The sequence below is a fragment of the Daphnia pulicaria genome, chromosome 3 (genome assembly GCF_021234035.1).
Source record: "Daphnia pulicaria isolate SC F1-1A chromosome 3, SC_F0-13Bv2, whole genome shotgun sequence".
Taxonomy (NCBI): Eukaryota; Metazoa; Arthropoda; class Branchiopoda; order Diplostraca; family Daphniidae; genus Daphnia; species Daphnia pulicaria.
Genome location: NC_060915.1, coordinates 1,392,631 through 1,415,352, shown reverse-complemented (window position 1 = coordinate 1,415,352; position 22,722 = coordinate 1,392,631). Strand labels below are relative to the sequence as shown.

The window sequence follows — 22,722 nt, the reverse complement described above, 5'->3', positions numbered from 1 at the left end:
AAAAAAATTTCAAGAAGTTTGTTATTGAAAACAAACTGTTCATCGCCAACGACATCCCGTATTCCCAAGCGGTCACCCTTCCAAGTACTAACGGGACTCGACGTAACTTAACTTCTGGGAGCTGACGAGACCAGGTGCGTTCTACGTGATATGGCCGTTGACATTCAAAAATGAAAATTTACCCTCCCATTCCCAATGGATGAATAGAAAATCACTTCAAAGGGATAGAAATGTTTGTTCATTGAATTTGGACTCGTAACCATCGCGAATAAAAAAGCGCGATAAACTTTGAAAAACTCGCAATGAAATTTATCCAGAATCATTCAAATAGATGAATTGAACCTATCTCTATGCCATTGAAATTTTTTATCTAAGAATTTGGACTGGTAACCATCGTGATTGAAAAAAAATTTCAAGAAGTTTGTTATTGAAAACAAACTGTTCATCGCCAACGACATCCCGTATTCCCAAGCGGTCACCCTTCCAAGTACTAACGGGACTCGACGTAACTTAACTTCTGGGAGCTGACGAGACCAGGTGCGTTCTACGTGATATGGCCGTTGACATTCAAAAATGAAAATTTACCCTCCCATTCCCAATGGATGAATAGAAAATCACTTCAAAGGGATAGAAATGTTTGTTCATTGAATTTGGACTCGTAACCATCGCGAATAAAAAAGCGCGATAAACTTTGAAAAACTCGCAATGAAATTTATCCAGAATCATTCAAATAGATGAATTGAACCTATCTCTATGCCATTGAAATTTTTTATCTAAGAATTTGGACTGGTAACCATCGTGATTGAAAAAAAATTTCAAGAAGTTTGTTATTGAAAAAAAACTGTTCATCGCCAACGACATCCCGTATTCCCAAGCGGTCACCCTTCCAAGTACTAACGGGACTCGACGTAACTTAACTTCTGGGAGCTGACGAGACCAGGTGCGTTCTACGTGATATGGCCGTTGACATTCAAAAATGAAAATTTACCCTCCCAGTCCCAATGGATGAATAGAAAATCACTTCAAAGTGATAGAAATGTTTGTTCATTGAATTTGGACTCGTAACCATCGCGAATAAAAAAGCGCGATAAACTTTGAAAAACTCGCAATGAAATTTATCCAGAATCATTCCTATAGATGAATTGAACCTATCTCTATGCCATTGATATTTTTGATCTACGAATTTGGACTGGTAACCATCGCGATTAAAAAACGCGATAAACTTTGAAAAACTCTCAATGGAATTGATCCAGAATCATTCTTATAGATGAATTGAACCTATCTCTAAGGCATTGAAATTTTTTATCTACGAATTTGGACTGGTAATTATCGTGATTGAAAAAAAATTTCAAGAAGTTTGTTATTGAAAACAAACTGTTCATCGCCAACGACATCCCGTATTCCCAAGCGGTCACCCTTCCAAGTACTAACGGGACTCTACGTAACTTAACTTCTGGGAGCTGACGAGACCAGGTGCGTTCTACGTGATATGGCCGTTGACATTCAAAAATGAAAATTTACCCTCCCAGTCCCAATGGATGAATAGAAAATCACTTCAAAGTGATAGAAATGTTTGTTCATTGAATTTGGACTCGTAACCATCGCGAATAAAAAAGCGCGATAAACTTTGAAAAACTCGCAATGAAATTTATCCAGAATCATTCAAATAGATGAATTGAACCTATCTCTATGCCATTGAAATTTTTTATCTAAGAATTTGGACTGGTAACCATCGTGATTGAAAAAAAATTTCAGACGTTTGTTATTGAAAACAAACTGTTCATCGCCAACGACATCCCGTATTCCCAAGCGGTCACCCTTCCAAGTACTAACGGGACTCGACGTAACTTAACTTCTGGGAGCTGACGAGACCAGGTGCGTTCTACGTGATATGGCCGTTGACATTCAAAAATGAAAATTTACCCTCCCAGTCCCAATGGATGAATAGAAAATCACTTCAAAGTGATAGAAATGTTTGTTCATTGAATTTGGACTCGTAACCATCGCGAATAAAAAAGCGCGATAAACTTTGAAAAACTCGCAATGAAATTTATCCAGAATCATTCAAATAGATGAATTGAACCTATCTCTATGCCATTGAAATTTTTTATCTAAGAATTTGGACTGGTAACCATCGTGATTGAAAAAAAATTTCAAGAAGTTTGTTATTGAAAACAAACTGTTCATCGCCAACGACATCCCGTATTCCCAAGCGGTCACCCTTCCAAGTACTAACGGGACTCGACGTAACTTAACTTCTGGGAGCTGACGAGACCAGGTGCGTTCTACGTGATATGGCCGTTGACATTCAAAAATGAAAATTTACCCTCCCAGTCCCAATGGATGAATAGAAAATCACTTCAAAGTGATAGAAATGTTTGTTCATTGAATTTGGACTCGTAACCATCGCGAATAAAAAAGCGCGATAAACTTTGAAAAACTCGCAATGAAATTTATCCAGAATCATTCTTATAGATGAATTGAACCTATCTCTAAGGCATTGAAATTTTTTATCTACGAATTTGGACTGGTAACCATCGTGATTGAAAAAAAATTTCAAGAAGTTTGTTATTGAAAACAAACTGTTCATCGCCAACGACATCCCGTATTCCCAAGCGGTCACCCTTCCAAGTACTAACGGGACTCGACGTAACTTAACTTCTGGGAGCTGACGAGACCAGGTGCGTTCTACGTGATATGGCCGTTGACATTCAAAAATGAAAATTTACCCTCCCAGTCCCAATGGATGAATAGAAAATCACTTCAAAGTGATAGAAATGTTTGTTCATTGAATTTGGACTCGTAACCATCGCGAATAAAAAAGCGCGATAAACTTTGAAAAACTCGCAATGAAATTTATCCAGAATCATTCAAATAGATGAATTGAACCTATCTCTATGCCATTGAAATTTTTTATCTAAGAATTTGGACTGGTAACCATCGTGATTGAAAAAAAATTTCAAGAAGTTTGTTATTGAAAACAAACTGTTCATCGCCAACGACATCCCGTATTCCCAAGCGGTCACCCTTCCAAGTACTAACGGGACTCGACGTAACTTAACTTCTGGGAGCTGACGAGACCAGGTGCGTTCTACGTGATATGGCCGTTGACATTCAAAAATGAAAATTTACCCTCCCAGTCCCAATGGATGAATAGAAAATCACTTCAAAGTGATAGAAATGTTTGTTCATTGAATTTGGACTCGTAACCATCGCGAATAAAAAAGCGCGATAAACTTTGAAAAACTCGCAATGAAATTTATCCAGAATCATTCTTATAGATGAATTGAACCTATCTCTAAGGCATTGAAATTTTTTATCTACGAATTTGGACTGGTAACCATCGTGATTGAAAAAAAATTTCAAGAAGTTTGTTATTGAAAACAAACTGTTCATCGCCAACGACATCCCGTATTCCCAAGCGGTCACCCTTCCAAGTACTAACGGGACTCGACGTAACTTAACTTCTGGGAGCTGACGAGACCAGGTGCGTTCTACGTGATATGGCCGTTGACATTCAAAAATGAAAATTTACCCTCCCAGTCCCAATGGATGAATAGAAAATCACTTCAAAGTGATAGAAATGTTTGTTCATTGAATTTGGACTCGTAACCATCGCGAATAAAAAAGCGCGATAAACTTTGAAAAACTCGCAATGAAATTTATCCAGAATCATTCCTATAGATGAATTGAACCTATCTCTATGCCATTGATATTTTTGATCTACGAATTTGGACTGGTAACCATCGCGATTAAAAAACGCGATAAACTTTGAAAAACTCTCAATGGAATTGATCCAGAATCATTCTTATAGATGAATTGAACCTATCTCTAAGGCATTGAAATTTTTTATCTACGAATTTGGACTGGTAATTATCGTGATTGAAAAAAAATTTCAAGAAGTTTGTTATTGAAAACAAACTGTTCATCGCCAACGACATCCCGTATTCCCAAGCGGTCACCCTTCCAAGTACTAACGGGACTCTACGTAACTTAACTTCTGGGAGCTGACGAGACCAGGTGCGTTCTACGTGATATGGCCGTTGACATTCAAAAATGAAAATTTACCCTCCCAGTCCCAATGGATGAATAGAAAATCACTTCAAAGTGATAGAAATGTTTGTTCATTGAATTTGGACTCGTAACCATCGCGAATAAAAAAGCGCGATAAACTTTGAAAAACTCGCAATGAAATTTATCCAGAATCATTCAAATAGATGAATTGAACCTATCTCTATGCCATTGAAATTTTTTATCTAAGAATTTGGACTGGTAACCATCGTGATTGAAAAAAAATTTCAGACGTTTGTTATTGAAAACAAACTGTTCATCGCCAACGACATCCCGTATTCCCAAGCGGTCACCCTTCCAAGTACTAACGGGACTCGACGTAACTTAACTTCTGGGAGCTGACGAGACCAGGTGCGTTCTACGTGATATGGCCGTTGACATTCAAAAATGAAAATTTACCCTCCCAGTCCCAATGGATGAATAGAAAATCACTTCAAAGTGATAGAAATGTTTGTTCATTGAATTTGGACTCGTAACCATCGCGAATAAAAAAGCGCGATAAACTTTGAAAAACTCGCAATGAAATTTATCCAGAATCATTCAAATAGATGAATTGAACCTATCTCTATGCCATTGAAATTTTTTATCTAAGAATTTGGACTGGTAACCATCGTGATTGAAAAAAAATTTCAAGAAGTTTGTTATTGAAAAAAAACTGTTCATCGCCAACGACATCCCGTATTCCCAAGCGGTCACCCTTCCAAGTACTAACGGGACTCGACGTAACTTAACTTCTGGGAGCTGACGAGACCAGGTGCGTTCTACGTGATATGGCCGTTGACATTCAAAAATGAAAATTTACCCTCCCAGTCCCAATGGATGAATAGAAAATCACTTCAAAGTGATAGAAATGTTTGTTCATTGAATTTGGACTCGTAACCATCGCGAATAAAAAAGCGCGATAAACTTTGAAAAACTCGCAATGAAATTTATCCAGAATCATTCCTATAGATGAATTGAACCTATCTCTATGCCATTGATATTTTTGATCTACGAATTTGGACTGGTAACCATCGCGATTAAAAAACGCGATAAACTTTGAAAAACTCTCAATGGAATTGATCCAGAATCATTCTTATAGATGAATTGAACCTATCTCTAAGGCATTGAAATTTTTTATCTACGAATTTGGACTGGTAATTATCGTGATTGAAAAAAAATTTCAAGAAGTTTGTTATTGAAAACAAACTGTTCATCGCCAACGACATCCCGTATTCCCAAGCGGTCACCCTTCCAAGTACTAACGGGACTCTACGTAACTTAACTTCTGGGAGCTGACGAGACCAGGTGCGTTCTACGTGATATGGCCGTTGACATTCAAAAATGAAAATTTACCCTCCCAGTCCCAATGGATGAATAGAAAATCACTTCAAAGTGATAGAAATGTTTGTTCATTGAATTTGGACTCGTAACCATCGCGAATAAAAAAGCGCGATAAACTTTGAAAAACTCGCAATGAAATTTATCCAGAATCATTCAAATAGATGAATTGAACCTATCTCTATGCCATTGAAATTTTTTATCTAAGAATTTGGACTGGTAACCATCGTGATTGAAAAAAAATTTCAGACGTTTGTTATTGAAAACAAACTGTTCATCGCCAACGACATCCCGTATTCCCAAGCGGTCACCCTTCCAAGTACTAACGGGACTCGACGTAACTTAACTTCTGGGAGCTGACGAGACCAGGTGCGTTCTACGTGATATGGCCGTTGACATTCAAAAATGAAAATTTACCCTCCCAGTCCCAATGGATGAATAGAAAATCACTTCAAAGTGATAGAAATGTTTGTTCATTGAATTTGGACTCGTAACCATCGCGAATAAAAAAGCGCGATAAACTTTGAAAAACTCGCAATGAAATTTATCCAGAATCATTCAAATAGATGAATTGAACCTATCTCTATGCCATTGAAATTTTTTATCTAAGAATTTGGACTGGTAACCATCGTGATTGAAAAAAAATTTCAGACGTTTGTTATTGAAAACAAACTGTTCATCGCCAACGACATCCCGTATTCCCAAGCGGTCACCCTTCCAAGTACTAACGGGACTCGACGTAACTTAACTTCTGGGAGCTGACGAGACCAGGTGCGTTCTACGTGATATGGCCGTTGACATTCAAAAATGAAAATTTACCCTCCCAGTCCCAATGGATGAATAGAAAATCACTTCAAAGTGATAGAAATGTTTGTTCATTGAATTTGGACTCGTAACCATCGCGAATAAAAAAGCGCGATAAACTTTGAAAAACTCGCAATGAAATTTATCCAGAATCATTCAAATAGATGAATTGAACCTATCTCTATGCCATTGAAATTTTTTATCTAAGAATTTGGACTGGTAACCATCGTGATTGAAAAAAAATTTCAAGAAGTTTGTTATTGAAAAAAAACTGTTCATCGCCAACGACATCCCGTATTCCCAAGCGGTCACCCTTCCAAGTACTAACGGGACTCGACGTAACTTAACTTCTGGGAGCTGACGAGACCAGGTGCGTTCTACGTGATATGGCCGTTGACATTCAAAAATGAAAATTTACCCTCCCAGTCCCAATGGATGAATAGAAAATCACTTCAAAGTGATAGAAATGTTTGTTCATTGAATTTGGACTCGTAACCATCGCGAATAAAAAAGCGCGATAAACTTTGAAAAACTCGCAATGAAATTTATCCAGAATCATTCCTATAGATGAATTGAACCTATCTCTATGCCATTGATATTTTTGATCTACGAATTTGGACTGGTAACCATCGCGATTAAAAAACGCGATAAACTTTGAAAAACTCTCAATGGAATTGATCCAGAATCATTCTTATAGATGAATTGAACCTATCTCTAAGGCATTGAAATTTTTTATCTACGAATTTGGACTGGTAATTATCGTGATTGAAAAAAAATTTCAAGAAGTTTGTTATTGAAAACAAACTGTTCATCGCCAACGACATCCCGTATTCCCAAGCGGTCACCCTTCCAAGTACTAACGGGACTCTACGTAACTTAACTTCTGGGAGCTGACGAGACCAGGTGCGTTCTACGTGATATGGCCGTTGACATTCAAAAATGAAAATTTACCCTCCCAGTCCCAATGGATGAATAGAAAATCACTTCAAAGTGATAGAAATGTTTGTTCATTGAATTTGGACTCGTAACCATCGCGAATAAAAAAGCGCGATAAACTTTGAAAAACTCGCAATGAAATTTATCCAGAATCATTCAAATAGATGAATTGAACCTATCTCTATGCCATTGAAATTTTTTATCTAAGAATTTGGACTGGTAACCATCGTGATTGAAAAAAAATTTCAGACGTTTGTTATTGAAAACAAACTGTTCATCGCCAACGACATCCCGTATTCCCAAGCGGTCACCCTTCCAAGTACTAACGGGACTCGACGTAACTTAACTTCTGGGAGCTGACGAGACCAGGTGCGTTCTACGTGATATGGCCGTTGACATTCAAAAATGAAAATTTACCCTCCCAGTCCCAATGGATGAATAGAAAATCACTTCAAAGTGATAGAAATGTTTGTTCATTGAATTTGGACTCGTAACCATCGCGAATAAAAAAGCGCGATAAACTTTGAAAAACTCGCAATGAAATTTATCCAGAATCATTCAAATAGATGAATTGAACCTATCTCTATGCCATTGAAATTTTTTATCTAAGAATTTGGACTGGTAACCATCGTGATTGAAAAAAAATTTCAAGAAGTTTGTTATTGAAAAAAAACTGTTCATCGCCAACGACATCCCGTATTCCCAAGCGGTCACCCTTCCAAGTACTAACGGGACTCGACGTAACTTAACTTCTTGGAGCTGACGAGACCAGGTGCGTTCTACGTGATATGGCCGTTGACATTCAAAAATGAAAATTTACCCTCCCAGTCCCAATGGATGAATAGAAAATCACTTCAAAGTGATAGAAATGTTTGTTCATTGAATTTGGACTCGTAACCATCGCGAATAAAAAAGCGCGATAAACTTTGAAAAACTCGCAATGAAATTTATCCAGAATCATTCCTATAGATGAATTGAACCTATCTCTATGCCATTGATATTTTTGATCTACGAATTTGGACTGGTAACCATCGCGATTAAAAAACGCGATAAACTTTGAAAAACTCTCAATGGAATTGATCCAGAATCATTCTTATAGATGAATTGAACCTATCTCTAAGGCATTGAAATTTTTTATCTACGAATTTGGACTGGTAATTATCGTGATTGAAAAAAAATTTCAAGAAGTTTGTTATTGAAAACAAACTGTTCATCGCCAACGACATCCCGTATTCCCAAGCGGTCACCCTTCCAAGTACTAACGGGACTCTACGTAACTTAACTTCTGGGAGCTGACGAGACCAGGTGCGTTCTACGTGATATGGCCGTTGACATTCAAAAATGAAAATTTACCCTCCCAGTCCCAATGGATGAATAGAAAATCACTTCAAAGTGATAGAAATGTTTGTTCATTGAATTTGGACTCGTAACCATCGCGAATAAAAAAGCGCGATAAACTTTGAAAAACTCGCAATGAAATTTATCCAGAATCATTCAAATAGATGAATTGAACCTATCTCTATGCCATTGAAATTTTTTATCTAAGAATTTGGACTGGTAACCATCGTGATTGAAAAAAAATTTCAGACGTTTGTTATTGAAAACAAACTGTTCATCGCCAACGACATCCCGTATTCCCAAGCGGTCACCCTTCCAAGTACTAACGGGACTCGACGTAACTTAACTTCTGGGAGCTGACGAGACCAGGTGCGTTCTACGTGATATGGCCGTTGACATTCAAAAATGAAAATTTACCCTCCCAGTCCCAATGGATGAATAGAAAATCACTTCAAAGTGATAGAAATGTTTGTTCATTGAATTTGGACTCGTAACCATCGCGAATAAAAAAGCGCGATAAACTTTGAAAAACTCGCAATGAAATTTATCCAGAATCATTCAAATAGATGAATTGAACCTATCTCTATGCCATTGAAATTTTTTATCTAAGAATTTGGACTGGTAACCATCGTGATTGAAAAAAAATTTCAAGAAGTTTGTTATTGAAAACAAACTGTTCATCGCCAACGACATCCCGTATTCCCAAGCGGTCACCCTTCCAAGTACTAACGGGACTCGACGTAACTTAACTTCTGGGAGCTGACGAGACCAGGTGCGTTCTACGTGATATGGCCGTTGACATTCAAAAATGAAAATTTACCCTCCCAGTCCCAATGGATGAATAGAAAATCACTTCAAAGTGATAGAAATGTTTGTTCATTGAATTTGGACTCGTAACCATCGCGAATAAAAAAGCGCGATAAACTTTGAAAAACTCGCAATGAAATTTATCCAGAATCATTCCTATAGATGAATTGAACCTATCTGAGCCATTGATATTTTTGATCTACGAATTTGGACTGGTAACCATCGCGATTAAAAAACGCGATAAACTTTGAAAAACTCTCAATGGAATTGATCCAGAATCATTCTTATAGATGAATTGAACCTATCTCTAAGGCATTGAAATTTTTTATCTACGAATTTGGACTGGTAATTATCGTGATTGAAAAAAAATTTCAAGAAGTTTGTTATTGAAAACAAACTGTTCATCGCCAACGACATCCCGTATTCCCAAGCGGTCACCCTTCCAAGTACTAACGGGACTCGACGTAACTTAACTTCTGGGAGCTGACGAAACCAGGTGCGTTCTACGTGATATGGCCGTTGACATTCAAAAATGAAAATTTACCCTCCCAGTCCCAATGGATGAATAGAAAATCACTTCAAAGTGATAGAAATGTTTGTTCATTGAATTTGGACTCGTAACCATCGCGAATAAAAAAGCGCGATAAACTTTGAAAAACTCGCAATGAAATTTATCCAGAATCATTCAAATAGATGAATTGAACCTATCTCTATGCCATTGAAATTTTTTATCTAAGAATTTGGACTGGTAACCATCGTGATTGAAAAAAAATTTCAAGAAGTTTGTTATTGAAAACAAACTGTTCATCGCCAACGACATCCCGTATTCCCAAGCGGTCACCCTTCCAAGTACTAACGGGACTCGACGTAACTTAACTTCTGGGAGCTGACGAGACCAGGTGCGTTCTACGTGATATGGCCGTTGACATTCAAAAATGAAAATTTACCCTCCCAGTCCCAATGGATGAATAGAAAATCACTTCAAAGTGATAGAAATGTTTGTTCATTGAATTTGGACTCGTAACCATCGCGAATAAAAAAGCGCGATAAACTTTGAAAAACTCGCAATGAAATTTATCCAGAATCATTCAAATAGATGAATTGAACCTATCTCTATGCCATTGAAATTTTTTATCTAAGAATTTGGACTGGTAACCATCGTGATTGAAAAAAAATTTCAAGGAGTTTGTTATTGAAAACAAACTGTTCATCGCCAACGACATCCCGTATTCCCAAGCGGTCACCCTTCCAAGTACTAACGGGACTCGACGTAACTTAACTTCTGGGAGCTGACGAGACCAGGTGCGTTCTACGTGATATGGCCGTTGACATTCAAAAATGAAAATTTACCCTCCCAGTCCCAATGGATGAATAGAAAATCACTTCAAAGTGATAGAAATGTTTGTTCATTGAATTTGGACTCGTAACCATCGCGAATAAAAAAGCGCGATAAACTTTGAAAAACTCGCAATGAAATTTATCCAGAATCATTCAAATAGATGAATTGAACCTATCTCTATGCCATTGAAATTTTTTATCTAAGAATTTGGACTGGTAACCATCGTGATTGAAAAAAAATTTCAAGAAGTTTGTTATTGAAAACAAACTGTTCATCGCCAACGACATCCCGTATTCCCAAGCGGTCACCCTTCCAAGTACTAACGGGACTCGACGTAACTTAACTTCTGGGAGCTGACGAGACCAGGTGCGTTCTACGTGATATGGCCGTTGACATTCAAAAATGAAAATTTACCCTCCCATTCCCAATGGATGAATAGAAAATCACTTCAAAGTGATAGAAATGTTTGTTCATTGAATTTGGACTCGTAACCATCGCGAATAAAAAAGCGCGATAAACTTTGAAAAACTCGCAATGAAATTTATCCAGAATCATTCCTATAGATGAATTGAACCTATCTCTATGCCATTGATATTTTTGATCTACGAATTTGGACTGGTAACCATCGCGATTAAAAAACGCGATAAACTTTGAAAAACTCTCAATGGAATTGATCCAGAATCATTCTTATAGATGAATTGAACCTATCTCTAAGGCATTGAAATTTTTTATCTACGAATTTGGACTGGTAATTATCGTGATTGAAAAAAAATTTCAAGAAGTTTGTTATTGAAAACAAACTGTTCATCGCCAACGACATCCCGTATTCCCAAGCGGTCACCCTTCCAAGTACTAACGGGACTCGACGTAACTTAACTTCTGGGAGCTGACGAAACCAGGTGCGTTCTACGTGATATGGCCGTTGACATTCAAAAATGAAAATTTACCCTCCCAGTCCCAATGGATGAATAGAAAATCACTTCAAAGTGATAGAAATGTTTGTTCATTGAATTTGGACTCGTAACCATCGCGAATAAAAAAGCGCGATGAACTTTGAAAAACTCGCAATGAAATTTATCCAGAATCATTCCTATAGATGAATTGAACCTATCTCTATGCCATTGATATTTTTGATCTACGAATTTGGACTGGTAACCATCGCGATTAAAAAACGCGATAAACTTTGAAAAACTCTCAATGGAATTGATCCAGAATCATTCTTATAGATGAATTGAACCTATCTCTAAGGCATTGAAATTTTTTATCTACGAATTTGGACTGGTAACCATCGTGATTGAAAAAAAATTTCAAGAAGTTTGTTATTGAAAACAAACTGTTCGTCGCCAACGACATCCCGTATTCACAAGCGGTCACCCTTCCAAGTACTAACGGGACTCGACGTAACTTAACTTCTGGGAGCTGACGAGACCAGGTGCGTTCTACGTGATATGGCCGTTGACATTCAAAAATGAAAATTTACCCTCCCAGTCCCAATGGATGAATAGAAAATCACTTCAAAGTGATAGAAATGTTTGTTCATTGAATTTGGACTCGTAACCATCGCGAATAAAAAAGCGCGATAAACTTTGAAAAACTCGCAATGAAATTTATCCAGAATCATTCCTATAGATGAATTGAACCTATCTCTATGCCATTGATATTTTTGATCTACGAATTTGGACTGGTAACCATCGCGATTAAAAAACGCGATAAACTTTGAAAAACTCTCAATGGAATTGATCCAGAATCATTCTTATAGATGAATTGAACCTATCTCTAAGGCATTGAAATTTTTTATCTACGAATTTGGACTGGTAATTATCGTGATTGAAAAAAAATTTCAAGAAGTTTGTTATTGAAAACAAACTGTTCATCGCCAACGACATCCCGTATTCCCAAGCGGTCACCCTTCCAAGTACTAACGGGACTCGACGTAACTTAACTTCTGGGAGCTGACGAGACTAGGTGCGTTCTACGTGATATGGCCGTTGACATTCAAATATGAAAATTTACCCTCCCATTCCCAATGGATGAATAGAAAATCACTTCAAAGTGATAGAAATGTTTGTTCATTGAATTTGGACTCGTAACCATCGCGAATAAAAAAGCGCGATAAACTTTGAAAAACTCGCAATGAAATTTATCCAGAATCATTCAAATAGATGAATTGAACCTATCTCTATGCCATTGAAATTTTTTATCTAAGAATTTGGACTGGTAACCATCGTGATTGAAAAAAAATTTCAAGAAGTTTGTTATTGAAAACAAACTGTTCATCGCCAACGACATCCCGTATTCCCAAGCGGTCACCCTTCCAAGTACTAACGGGACTCGACGTAACTTAACTTCTGGGAGCTGACGAGACCAGGTGCGTTCTACGTGATATGGCCGTTGACATTCAAAAATGAAAATTTACCCTCCCAGTCCCAATGGATGAATAGAAAATCACTTCAAAGTGATAGAAATGTTTGTTCATTGAATTTGGACTCGTAACCATCGCGAATAAAAAAGCGCGATAAACTTTGAAAAACTCGCAATGAAATTTATCCAGAATCATTCCTATAGATGAATTGAACCTATCTCTATGCCATTGATATTTTTGATCTACGAATTTGGACTGGTAACCATCGCGATTAAAAAACGCGATAAACTTTGAAAAACTCTCAATGGAATTGATCCAGAATCATTCTTATAGATGAATTGAACCTATCTCTAAGGCATTGAAATTTTTTATCTACGAATTTGGACTGGTAACCATCGTGATTGAAAAAAAATTTCAAGAAGTTTGTTATTGAAAACAAACTGTTCGTCGCCAACGACATCCCGTATTCCCAAGCGGTCACCCTTCCAAGTACTAACGGGACTCGACGTAACTTAACTTCTGGGAGCTGACGAGACCAGGTGCGTTCTACGTGATATGGCCGTTGACATTCAAAAATGAAAATTTACCCTCCCAGTCCCAATGGATGAATAGAAAATCACTTCAAAGTGATAGAAATGTTTGTTCATTGAATTTGGACTCGTAACCATCGCGAATAAAAAAGCGCGATAAACTTTGAAAAACTCGCAATGAAATTTATCCAGAATCATTCCTATAGATGAATTGAACCTATCTCTATGCCATTGATATTTTTGATCTACGAATTTGGACTGGTAACCATCGCGATTAAAAAACGCGATAAACTTTGAAAAACTCTCAATGGAATTGATCCAGAATCATTCTTATAGATGAATTGAACCTATCTCTAAGGCATTGAAATTTTTTATCTACGAATTTGGACTGGTTACCATCGTGATTGAAAAAAAATTTCAAGAAGTTTGTTATTGAAAACAAACTGTTCGTCGCCAACGACATCCCGTATTCCCAAGCGGTCACCCTTCCAAGTACTAACGGGACTCGACGTAACTTAACTTCTGGGAGCTGACGAGACCAGGTGCGTTCTACGTGATATGGCCGTTGACATTCAAAAATGAAAATTTACCCTCCCATTCTTAATGGATGAATAGAAAATCACTTCAAAGTGATAGAAATGTTTGTTCATTGAATTTGGACTCGTAACCATCGCGAATAAAAAAGCGCGATAAACTTTGAAAAACTCGCAATGAAATTTATCCAGAATCATTCAAATAGATGAATTGAACCTATCTCTATGCCATTGAAATTTTTTATCTAAGAATTTGGACTGGTAACCATCGTGATTGAAAAAAAATTTCAAGAAGTTTGTTATTGAAAACAAACTGTTCATCGCCAACGACATCCCGTATTCTCAAGCGGTCACCCTTCCAAGTACTAACGGGACTCGACGTAACTTAACTTCTGGGAGCTGACGAGACTAGGTGCGTTCTACGTGATATGGCCGTTGACATTCAAAAATGAAAATTTACCCTGCCATTCCCAATGGATGAATAGAAAATCACTTCAAAGTGATAGAAATGTTTGTTCATTGAATTTGGACTCGTAACCATCGCGAATAAAAAAGCGCGATAAACTTTGAAAAACTCGCAATGAAATTTATCCAGAATCATTCAAATAGATGAATTGAACCTATCTCTATGCCATTGAAATTTTTTATCTAAGAATTTGGACTGGTAACCATCGTGATTGAAAAAAAATTTCAAGAAGTTTGTTATTGAAAACAAACTGTTCATCGCCAACGACATCCCGTATTCCCAAGCGGTCACCCTTCCAAGTACTAACGGGACTCGACGTAACTTAACTTCTGGGAGCTGACGAGACCAGGTGCGTTCTACGTGATATGGCCGTTGACATTCAAAAATGAAAATTTACCCTCCCAGTCCCAATGGATGAATAGAAAATCACTTCAAAGTGATAGAAATGTTTTTTCATTGAATTTGGACTCGTAACCATCGCGAATAAAAAAGCGCGATAAACTTTGAAAAACTCGCAATGAAATTTATCCAGAATCATTCCTATAGATGAATTGAACCTATCTCTATGCCATTGATATTTTTGATCTACGAATTTGGACTGGTAACCATCGCGATTAAAAAACGCGATAAACTTTGAAAAACTCTCAATGGAATTGATCCAGAATCATTCTTATAGATGAATTGAACCTATCTCTAAGGCATTGAAATTTTTTATCTACGAATTTGGACTGGTAATTATCGTGATTGAAAAAAAATTTCAAGAAGTTTGTTATTGAAAACAAACTGTTCATCGCCAACGACATCCCGTATTCCCAAGCGGTCACCCTTCCAAGTACTAACGGGACTCGACGTAACTTAACTTCTGGGAGCTGACGAGACCAGGTGCGTTCTACGTGATATGGCCGTTGACATTCAAAAATGAAAATTTACCCTCCCAGTCCCAATGGATGAATAGAAAATCACTTCAAAGTGATAGAAATGTTTGTTCATTGAATTTGGACTCGTAACCATCGCGAATAAAAAAGCGCGATAAACTTTGAAAAACTCGCAATGAAATTTATCCAGAATCATTCCTATAGATGAATTGAACCTATCTCTATGCCATTGAAATTTTTTATCTAAGAATTTGGACTGGTAACCATCGTGATTGAAAAAAAATTTCAAGAAGTTTGTTATTGAAAACAAACTGTTCATCGCCAACGACATCCCGTATTCCCAAGCGGTCACCCTTCCAAGTACTAACGGGACTCGACGTAACTTAACTTCTGGGAGCTGACGAGACCAGGTGCGTTCTACGTGATATGGCCGTTGACATTCAAAAATGAAAATTTACCCTCCCAGTCCCAATGGATGAATAGAAAATCACTTCAAAGTGATAGAAATGTTTTTTCATTGAATTTGGACTCGTAACCATCGCGAATAAAAAAGCGCGATAAACTTTGAAAAACTCGCAATGAAATTTATCCAGAATCATTCCTATAGATGAATTGAACCTATCTCTATGCCATTGATATTTTTGATCTACGAATTTGGACTGGTAACCATCGCGATTAAAAAACGCGATAAACTTTGAAAAACTCTCAATGGAATTGATCCAGAATCATTCTTATAGATGAATTGAACCTATCTCTAAGGCATTGAAATTTTTTATCTACGAATTTGGACTGGTAACCATCGTGATTGAAAAAAAATTTCAAGAAGTTTGTTATTGAAAACAAACTGTTCGTCGCCAACGACATCCCGTATTCCCAAGCGGTTACCCTTCCAAGTACTAACGGGACTCGACGTAACTTAACTTCTGGGAGCTGACGAGACCAGGTGCGTTCTACGTGATATGGCCGTTGACATTCAAAAATGAAAATTTACCCTCCCAGTCCCAATGGATGAATAGAAAATCACTTCAAAGTGATAGAAATGTTTGTTCATTGAATTTGGACTCGTAACCATCGCGAATAAAAAAGCGCGATAAACTTTGAAAAACTCGCAATGAAATTTATCCAGAATCATTCCTATAGATGAATTGAACCTATCTCTATGCCATTGATATTTTTGATCTACGAATTTGGACTGGTAACCATCGCGATTAAAAAACGCGATAAACTTTGAAAAACTCTCAATGGAATTGATCCAGAATCATTCTTATAGATGAATTGAACCTATCTCTAAGGCATTGAAATTTTTTATCTACGAATTTGGACTGGTAACCATCGTGATTGAAAAAAAATTTCAAGAAGTTTGTTATTGAAAACAAACTGTTCGTCGCCAACGACATCCCGTATTCCCAAGCGGTCACCCTTCCAAGTACTAACGGGACTCGACGTAACTTAACTTCTGGGAGCTGACGAGACCAGGTGCGTTCTACGTGATATGGCCGTTGACATTCAAAAATGAAAATTTACCCTCCCAGTCCCAATGGATGAATAGAAAATCACTTCAAAGTGATAGAAATGTTTGTTCATTGAATTTGGACTCGTAACCATCGCGAATAAAAAAGCGCGATAAACTTTGAAAAACTCGCAATGAAATTTATCCAGAATCATTCCTATAGATGAATTGAACCTATCTCTATGCCATTGATATTTTTGATCTACGAATTTGGACTGGTAACCATCGCGATTAAAAAACGCGATAAACTTTGAAAAACTCTCAATGGAATTGATCCAGAATCATTCTTATAGATGAATTGAACCTATCTCTAAGGCATTGAAATTTTTTATCTACGAATTTGGACTGGTTACCATCGTGATTGAAAAAAAATTTCAAGAAGTTTGTTATTGAAAACAAACTGTTCGTCGCCAACGACATCCCGTATTCCCAAGCGGTCACCCTTCCAAGTACTAACGGGACTCGACGTAACTTAACTTCTGGGAGCTGACGAGACCAGGTGCGTTCTACGTGATATGGCCGTTGACATTCAAAAATGAAAATTTACCCTCCCATTCTTAATGGATGAATAGAAAATCACTTCAAAGTGATAGAAATGTTTGTTCATTGAATTTGGACTCGTAACCATCGCGAATAAAAAAGCGCGATAAACTTTGAAAAACTCGCAATGAAATTTATCCAGAATCATTCAAATAGATGAATTGAACCTATCTCTATGCCATTGAAATTTTTTATCTAAGAATTTGGACTGGTAACCATCGTGATTGAAAAAAAATTTCAAGAAGTTTGTTATTGAAAACAAACTGTTCATCGCCAACGACATCCCGTATTCTCAAGCGGTCACCCTTCCAAGTACTAACGGGACTCGACGTAACTTAACTTCTGGGAGCTGACGAGACTAGGTGCGTTCTACGTGATATGGCCGTTGACATTCAAAAATGAAAATTTACCCTGCCATTCCCAATGGATGAATAGAAAATCACTTCAAAGTGATAGAAATGTTTGTTCATTGAATTTGGACTCGTAACCATCGCGAATAAAAAAGCGCGATAAACTTTGAAAAACTCGCAATGAAATTTATCCAGAATCATTCAAATAGATGAATTGAACCTATCTCTATGCCATTGAAATTTTTTATCTAAGAATTTGGACTGGTAACCATCGTGATTGAAAAAAAATTTCAAGAAGTTTGTTATTGAAAACAAACTGTTCATCGCCAACGACATCCCGTATTCCCAAGCGGTCACCCTTCCAAGTACTAACGGGACTCGACGTAACTTAACTTCTGGGAGCTGACGAGACCAGGTGCGTTCTACGTGATATGGCCGTTGACATTCAAAAATGAAAATTTACCCTCCCAGTCCCAATGGATGAATAGAAAATCACTTCAAAGTGATAGAAATGTTTTTTCATTGAATTTGGACTCGTAACCATCGCGAATAAAAAAGCGCGATAAACTTTGAAAAACTCGCAATGAAATTTATCCAGAATCATTCCTATAGATGAATTGAACCTATCTCTATGCCATTGATATTTTTGATCTACGAATTTGGACTGGTAACCATCGCGATTAAAAAACGCGATAAACTTTGAAAAACTCTCAATGGAATTGATCCAGAATCATTCTTATAGATGAATTGAACCTATCTCTAAGGCATTGAAATTTTTTATCTACGAATTTGGACTGGTAATTATCGTGATTGAAAAAAAATTTCAAGAAGTTTGTTATTGAAAACAAACTGTTCATCGCCAACGACATCCCGTATTCCCAAGCGGTCACCCTTCCAAGTACTAACGGGACTCGACGTAACTTAACTTCTGGGAGCTGACGAGACCAGGTGCGTTCTACGTGATATGGCCGTTGACATTCAAAAATGAAAATTTACCCTCCCAGTCCCAATGGATGAATAGAAAATCACTTCAAAGTGATAGAAATGTTTGTTCATTGAATTTGGACTCGTAACCATCGCGAATAAAAAAGCGCGATAAACTTTGAAAAACTCGCAATGAAATTTATCCAGAATCATTCCTATAGATGAATTGAACCTATCTCTATGCCATTGAAATTTTTTATCTAAGAATTTGGACTGGTAACCATCGTGATTGAAAAAAAATTTCAAGAAGTTTGTTATTGAAAACAAACTGTTCATCGCCAACGACATCCCGTATTCCCAAGCGGTCACCCTTCCAAGTACTAACGGGACTCGACGTAACTTAACTTCTGGGAGCTGACGAGACCAGGTGCGTTCTACGTGATATGGCCGTTGACATTCAAAAATGAAAATTTACCCTCCCAGTCCCAATGGATGAATAGAAAATCACTTCAAAGTGATAGAAATGTTTTTTCATTGAATTTGGACTCGTAACCATCGCGAATAAAAAAGCGCGATAAACTTTGAAAAACTCGCAATGAAATTTATCCAGAATCATTCCTATAGATGAATTGAACCTATCTCTATGCCATTGATATTTTTGATCTACGAATTTGGACTGGTAACCATCGCGATTAAAAAACGCGATAAACTTTGAAAAACTCTCAATGGAATTGATCCAGAATCATTCTTATAGATGAATTGAACCTATCTCTAAGGCATTGAAATTTTTTATCTACGAATTTGGACTGGTAACCATCGTGATTGAAAAAAAATTTCAAGAAGTTTGTTATTGAAAACAAACTGTTCGTCGCCAACGACATCCCGTATTCCCAAGCGGTTACCCTTCCAAGTACTAACGGGACTCGACGTAACTTAACTTCTGGGAGCTGACGAGACCAGGTGCGTTCTACGTGATATGGCCGTTGACATTCAAAAATGAAAATTTACCCTCCCAGTCCCAATGGATGAATAGAAAATCACTTCAAAGTGATAGAAATGTTTGTTCATTGAATTTGGACTCGTAACCATCGCGAATAAAAAAGCGCGATAAACTTTGAAAAACTCGCAATGAAATTTATCCAGAATCATTCCTATAGATGAATTGAACCTATCTCTATGCCATTGATATTTTTGATCTACGAATTTGGACTGGTAACCATCGCGATTAAAAAACGCGATAAACTTTGAAAAACTCTCAATGGAATTGATCCAGAATCATTCTTATAGATGAATTGAACCTATCTCTAAGGCATTGAAATTTTTTATCTACGAATTTGGACTGGTAATTATCGTGATTGAAAAAAAATTTCAAGAAGTTTGTTATTGAAAACAAACTGTTCATCGCCAACGACATCCCGTATTCCCAAGCGGTCACCCTTCCAAGTACTAACGGGACTCGACGTAACTTAACTTCTGGGAGCTGACGAAACCAGGTGCGTTCTACGTGATATGGCCGTTGACATTCAAAAATGAAAATTTACCCTCCCAGTCCCAATGGATGAATAGAAAATCACTTCAAAGTGATAGAAATGTTTGTTCATTGAATTTGGACTCGTAACCATCGCGAATAAAAAAGCGCGATAAACTTTGAAAAACTCGCAATGAAATTTATCCAGAATCATTCAAATAGATGAATTGAACCTATCTCTATGCCATTGAAATTTTTTATCTAAGAATTTGGACTGGTAACCATCGTGATTGAAAAAAAATTTCAAGAAGTTTGTTATTGAAAACAAACTGTTCATCGCCAACGACATCCCGTATTCCCAAGCGGTCACCCTTCCAAGTACTAACGGGACTCGACGTAACTTAACTTCTGGGAGCTGACGAGACCAGGTGCGTTCTACGTGATATGGCCGTTGACATTCAAACATGAAAATTTACCCTCCCAGTCCCAATGGATGAATAGAAAATCACTTCAAAGTGATAGAAATGTTTGTTCATTGAATTTGGACTCGTAACCATCGCGAATAAAAAAGCGCGATAAACTTTGAAAAACTCGCAATGAAATTTATCCAGAATCATTCAAATAGATGAATTGAACCTATCTCTATGCCATTGAAATTTTTTATCTAAGAATTTGGACTGGTAACCATCGTGATTGAAAAAAAATTTCAAGAAGTTTGTTATTGAAAACAAACTGTTCATCGCCAACGACATCCCGTATTCCCAAGCGGTCACCCTTCCAAGTACTAACGGGACTCGACGTAACTTAACTTCTGGGAGCTGACGAGACCAGGTGCGTTCTACGTGATATGGCCGTTGACATTCAAAAATGAAAATTTACCCTCCCAGTCCCAATGGATGAATAGAAAATCACTTCAAAGTGATAGAAATGTTTTTTCATTGAATTTGGACTCGTAACCATCGCGAATAAAAAAGCGCGATAAACTTTGAAAAACTCGCAATGAAATTTATCCAGAATCATTCCTATAGATGAATTGAACCTATCTCTATGCCATTGATATTTTTGATCTACGAATTTGGACTGGTAACCATCGCGATTAAAAAACGCGATAAACTTTGAAAAACTCTCAATGGAATTGATCCAGAATCATTCTTATAGATGAATTGAACCTATCTCTAAGGCATTGAAATTTTTTATCTACGAATTTGGACTGGTAACCATCGTGATTGAAAAAAAATTTCAAGAAGTTTGTTATTGAAAACAAACTGTTCGTCGCCAACGACATCCCGTATTCCCAAGCGGTCACCCTTCCAAGTACTAACGGGACTCGACGTAACTTAACTTCTGGGAGCTGACGAGACCAGGTGCGTTCTACGTGATATGGCCGTTGACATTCAAAAATGAAAATTTACCCTCCCAGTCCCAATGGATGAATAGAAAATCACTTCAAAGTGATAGAAATGTTTGTTCATTGAATTTGGACTCGTAACCATCGCGAATAAAAAAGCGCGATAAACTTTGAAAAACTCGCAATGAAATTTATCCAGAATCATTCCTATAGATGAATTGAACCTATCTCTATGCCATTGATATTTTTGATCTACGAATTTGGACTGGTAACCATCGCGATTAAAAAACGCGATAAACTTTGAAAAACTCTCAATGGAATTGATCCAGAATCATTCTTATAGATGAATTGAACCTATCTCTAAGGCATTGAAATTTTTTATCTAAGAATTTGGACTGGTAACCATCGTGATTGAAAAAAAATTTCAAGAAGTTTGTTATTGAAAACAAACTGTTCATCGCCAACGACATCCCGTATTCTCAAGCGGTCACCCTTCCAAGTACTAACGGGACTCGACGTAACTTAACTTCTGGGAGCTGACGAGACTAGGTGCGTTCTACGTGATATGGCCGTTGACATTCAAAAATGAAAATTTACCCTCCCATTCCCAATGGATGAATAGAAAATCACTTCAAAGTGATAGAAATGTTTGTTCATTGAATTTGGACTCGTAACCATCGCGAATAAAAAAGCGCGATAAACTTTGAAAAACTCGCAATGAAATTTATCCAGAATCATTCAAATAGATGAATTGAACCTATCTCTATGCCATTGAAATTTTTTATCTAAGAATTTGGACTGGTAACCATCGTGATTGAAAAAAAATTTCAAGAAGTTTGTTATTGAAAACAAACTGTTCATCGCCAACGACATCCCGTATTCCCAAGCGGTCACCCTTCCAAGTACTAACGGGACTCGACGTAACTTAACTTCTGGGAGCTGACGAGACCAGGTGCGTTCTACGTGATATGGCCGTTGACATTCAAAAATGAAAATTTACCCTCCCAGTCCCAATGGATGAATAGAAAATCACTTCAAAGTGATAGAAATGTTTTTTCATTGAATTTGGACTCGTAACCATCGCGAATAAAAAAGCGCGATAAACTTTGAAAAACTCGCAATGAAATTTATCCAGAATCATTCCTATAGATGAATTGAACCTATCTCTATGCCATTGATATTTTTGATCTACGAATTTGGA

At 37.2% G+C, this 22,722-nt stretch overlaps 50 pseudogenes; all 50 read right to left on the bottom strand.

Moving 5' to 3' along the window:
• Positions 1-43: 43 nt before the first annotated feature.
• Positions 44-162, bottom strand: LOC124331669 (annotated as a pseudogene).
• Positions 163-446: 284 nt separating this feature from the next.
• LOC124331668 lies at positions 447-565 on the bottom strand (annotated as a pseudogene).
• Positions 566-849: 284 nt separating this feature from the next.
• Positions 850-968, bottom strand: LOC124331667 (annotated as a pseudogene).
• A 414-nt stretch (positions 969-1,382) lies between these two features.
• Positions 1,383-1,501, bottom strand: LOC124330812 (annotated as a pseudogene).
• A 283-nt stretch (positions 1,502-1,784) lies between these two features.
• On the bottom strand, positions 1,785-1,903 carry LOC124331666 (annotated as a pseudogene).
• A 284-nt stretch (positions 1,904-2,187) lies between these two features.
• LOC124331665 lies at positions 2,188-2,306 on the bottom strand (annotated as a pseudogene).
• A 284-nt stretch (positions 2,307-2,590) lies between these two features.
• Positions 2,591-2,709, bottom strand: LOC124331664 (annotated as a pseudogene).
• Positions 2,710-2,993: 284 nt separating this feature from the next.
• Positions 2,994-3,112, bottom strand: LOC124331662 (annotated as a pseudogene).
• Positions 3,113-3,396: 284 nt separating this feature from the next.
• On the bottom strand, positions 3,397-3,515 carry LOC124331661 (annotated as a pseudogene).
• A 414-nt stretch (positions 3,516-3,929) lies between these two features.
• LOC124330801 lies at positions 3,930-4,048 on the bottom strand (annotated as a pseudogene).
• Positions 4,049-4,331: 283 nt separating this feature from the next.
• On the bottom strand, positions 4,332-4,450 carry LOC124331660 (annotated as a pseudogene).
• Positions 4,451-4,734: 284 nt separating this feature from the next.
• On the bottom strand, positions 4,735-4,853 carry LOC124331659 (annotated as a pseudogene).
• Positions 4,854-5,267: 414 nt separating this feature from the next.
• LOC124330789 lies at positions 5,268-5,386 on the bottom strand (annotated as a pseudogene).
• A 283-nt stretch (positions 5,387-5,669) lies between these two features.
• Positions 5,670-5,788, bottom strand: LOC124331658 (annotated as a pseudogene).
• A 283-nt stretch (positions 5,789-6,071) lies between these two features.
• Positions 6,072-6,190, bottom strand: LOC124331656 (annotated as a pseudogene).
• Positions 6,191-6,474: 284 nt separating this feature from the next.
• LOC124331655 lies at positions 6,475-6,593 on the bottom strand (annotated as a pseudogene).
• Positions 6,594-7,007: 414 nt separating this feature from the next.
• LOC124330778 lies at positions 7,008-7,126 on the bottom strand (annotated as a pseudogene).
• A 283-nt stretch (positions 7,127-7,409) lies between these two features.
• Positions 7,410-7,528, bottom strand: LOC124331654 (annotated as a pseudogene).
• A 284-nt stretch (positions 7,529-7,812) lies between these two features.
• Positions 7,813-7,931, bottom strand: LOC124329597 (annotated as a pseudogene).
• A 414-nt stretch (positions 7,932-8,345) lies between these two features.
• LOC124330767 lies at positions 8,346-8,464 on the bottom strand (annotated as a pseudogene).
• A 283-nt stretch (positions 8,465-8,747) lies between these two features.
• On the bottom strand, positions 8,748-8,866 carry LOC124331653 (annotated as a pseudogene).
• A 284-nt stretch (positions 8,867-9,150) lies between these two features.
• On the bottom strand, positions 9,151-9,269 carry LOC124331652 (annotated as a pseudogene).
• A 412-nt stretch (positions 9,270-9,681) lies between these two features.
• LOC124334249 lies at positions 9,682-9,800 on the bottom strand (annotated as a pseudogene).
• Positions 9,801-10,084: 284 nt separating this feature from the next.
• Positions 10,085-10,203, bottom strand: LOC124331650 (annotated as a pseudogene).
• A 284-nt stretch (positions 10,204-10,487) lies between these two features.
• On the bottom strand, positions 10,488-10,606 carry LOC124331649 (annotated as a pseudogene).
• A 284-nt stretch (positions 10,607-10,890) lies between these two features.
• LOC124331646 lies at positions 10,891-11,009 on the bottom strand (annotated as a pseudogene).
• Positions 11,010-11,423: 414 nt separating this feature from the next.
• On the bottom strand, positions 11,424-11,542 carry LOC124334248 (annotated as a pseudogene).
• Positions 11,543-11,956: 414 nt separating this feature from the next.
• On the bottom strand, positions 11,957-12,075 carry LOC124333997 (annotated as a pseudogene).
• Positions 12,076-12,489: 414 nt separating this feature from the next.
• LOC124335519 lies at positions 12,490-12,608 on the bottom strand (annotated as a pseudogene).
• Positions 12,609-12,892: 284 nt separating this feature from the next.
• Positions 12,893-13,011, bottom strand: LOC124331645 (annotated as a pseudogene).
• A 414-nt stretch (positions 13,012-13,425) lies between these two features.
• On the bottom strand, positions 13,426-13,544 carry LOC124331644 (annotated as a pseudogene).
• Positions 13,545-13,958: 414 nt separating this feature from the next.
• On the bottom strand, positions 13,959-14,077 carry LOC124331643 (annotated as a pseudogene).
• A 284-nt stretch (positions 14,078-14,361) lies between these two features.
• Positions 14,362-14,480, bottom strand: LOC124329594 (annotated as a pseudogene).
• Positions 14,481-14,764: 284 nt separating this feature from the next.
• LOC124331642 lies at positions 14,765-14,883 on the bottom strand (annotated as a pseudogene).
• Positions 14,884-15,297: 414 nt separating this feature from the next.
• On the bottom strand, positions 15,298-15,416 carry LOC124331641 (annotated as a pseudogene).
• A 284-nt stretch (positions 15,417-15,700) lies between these two features.
• LOC124331640 lies at positions 15,701-15,819 on the bottom strand (annotated as a pseudogene).
• Positions 15,820-16,233: 414 nt separating this feature from the next.
• Positions 16,234-16,352, bottom strand: LOC124333741 (annotated as a pseudogene).
• Positions 16,353-16,766: 414 nt separating this feature from the next.
• LOC124331639 lies at positions 16,767-16,885 on the bottom strand (annotated as a pseudogene).
• Positions 16,886-17,299: 414 nt separating this feature from the next.
• On the bottom strand, positions 17,300-17,418 carry LOC124331637 (annotated as a pseudogene).
• Positions 17,419-17,702: 284 nt separating this feature from the next.
• LOC124329593 lies at positions 17,703-17,821 on the bottom strand (annotated as a pseudogene).
• Positions 17,822-18,105: 284 nt separating this feature from the next.
• LOC124331636 lies at positions 18,106-18,224 on the bottom strand (annotated as a pseudogene).
• A 414-nt stretch (positions 18,225-18,638) lies between these two features.
• LOC124331635 lies at positions 18,639-18,757 on the bottom strand (annotated as a pseudogene).
• Positions 18,758-19,041: 284 nt separating this feature from the next.
• On the bottom strand, positions 19,042-19,160 carry LOC124331634 (annotated as a pseudogene).
• Positions 19,161-19,574: 414 nt separating this feature from the next.
• Positions 19,575-19,693, bottom strand: LOC124333740 (annotated as a pseudogene).
• Positions 19,694-20,107: 414 nt separating this feature from the next.
• LOC124334246 lies at positions 20,108-20,226 on the bottom strand (annotated as a pseudogene).
• A 284-nt stretch (positions 20,227-20,510) lies between these two features.
• LOC124331633 lies at positions 20,511-20,629 on the bottom strand (annotated as a pseudogene).
• A 284-nt stretch (positions 20,630-20,913) lies between these two features.
• On the bottom strand, positions 20,914-21,032 carry LOC124331632 (annotated as a pseudogene).
• Positions 21,033-21,446: 414 nt separating this feature from the next.
• Positions 21,447-21,565, bottom strand: LOC124331631 (annotated as a pseudogene).
• Positions 21,566-21,979: 414 nt separating this feature from the next.
• Positions 21,980-22,098, bottom strand: LOC124329591 (annotated as a pseudogene).
• Positions 22,099-22,382: 284 nt separating this feature from the next.
• On the bottom strand, positions 22,383-22,501 carry LOC124331630 (annotated as a pseudogene).
• Positions 22,502-22,722: the final 221 nt, after the last annotated feature.